Genomic DNA, 1,477 nt, shown 5'->3' with positions numbered 1-1,477 from the left:
GGATTAATCCATAAAATAAAACTATGCAGTGTTATTTGATTTCAATTTCTGAACTTTGTTCAGTTGTATTTATTGTGCCATTGCTAATTTGCTCATTGTGTTACTAACTGTATACTATTTGTCTAGTTTGTTAGTCTAGTTTGTTAGTTAGTTCTTTAGGCTACTGATCTTCCATTCATCTGCAACAGAATGTTTTGCAAAAAGACAGAATAAATTTGTTTAATATCTAAATGTTTGCTTTTTTTTTTTCCATATTGGAATCGATAAGCAGAATCGGAATTGGAATCAGAATTGCTCAAATTAAAACAATACCCAACTCTAGTCACATTGCCTTTGGGATTATTCTACAATAGACGATAAAACAACCAGATGACTTTTGCACAATAAGTCAGTCTTGAGAAATTTTGTTACTCAAAAGTCTGTTTTTTGTAACTTTCAGTGAAGTATAAACTTGTGTGGGAGACACAAATGAGACAACTGTGGATATACTGTAGAAGTATGGAGCTATAAAAATGAATGTCAATACTATTTCTCAGATAATTGTCTTTGGAGAATATGCTAAAAAATATATATATATAGTTAATATTGTAATCTCTGACTTTAGATTGCAGACTTTATTTTGGCAAATATGAGCACAATTTGATTGATTTTGAGATTGTTTTTGAAACCGGTGGATAAATGTGTAAGATTATTAGCATATTTTTCTTCTGAGAAGCAAAAGACCTTTTGACATTTTTCTCCATGTTTTTTTAGAGATATTAAGGGATATCATTTGTTTTTTCCCCTCTATTCTCATTCTTTGTCCTTTGCTACTTCACAGTTATTGTCAGATTTTGTCAGAGCAGCAGCATAGAAATCTTTACAAATCTTACAAATGAGTTAAATCCATTCTGTCATGCTAAACAGGCAGTAGCGTGACTCATAACATCAGAATGTGTTGTTAAACGGACATACCATGTATTGCTAGGAAGCATGTTAACATGCTACATTAGCCTATTGTTTGGCTGTGGACGCCAGCTGGCATGCACAAACCCGCCTCAGATATGGGTCAGTGTTTTGGCATCTGAGTGGCCGGGATGTGCTGGCTCATCTATAAATAGAGTCACCCTCAACACTGTATAAATAAACAGTGAAGCGATACGAGGTGTTGCATGCGGGGGCTAGTCTAGTTTGAGGGAGTGTTTGCCCCTAAAACTCAAGTTTACTTACTCTTGATCTGAGAAATGTAAACACAGGCAGAAAATCTGAAGATATAGCATCAGTAGCGGTTTTGCTGAATAGTTTTTTTGCTGAATTCGGTTTAATAACTATACAGTGAGTGCTCTTATTGCTGTTTACACCTGTAATATGATTTTAACAGATGAAAAACGTTTACGTTTTATTGATCCTGCAGTTATTTTGGTCGTTTTGGTCGAAAACACCATTTTTAAAGATTTTCCTAGCCTGATTTTAGCCTCTGATTTGAACGCTCTGTTTG

Source organism: Abramis brama (genome assembly GCF_963993115.1).
Source record: "Abramis brama genome assembly, chromosome: 2".
NCBI lineage: Eukaryota > Metazoa > Chordata > Actinopteri > Cypriniformes > Leuciscidae > Abramis > Abramis brama.
Note: the sequence above shows the minus strand (reverse complement) of the source record.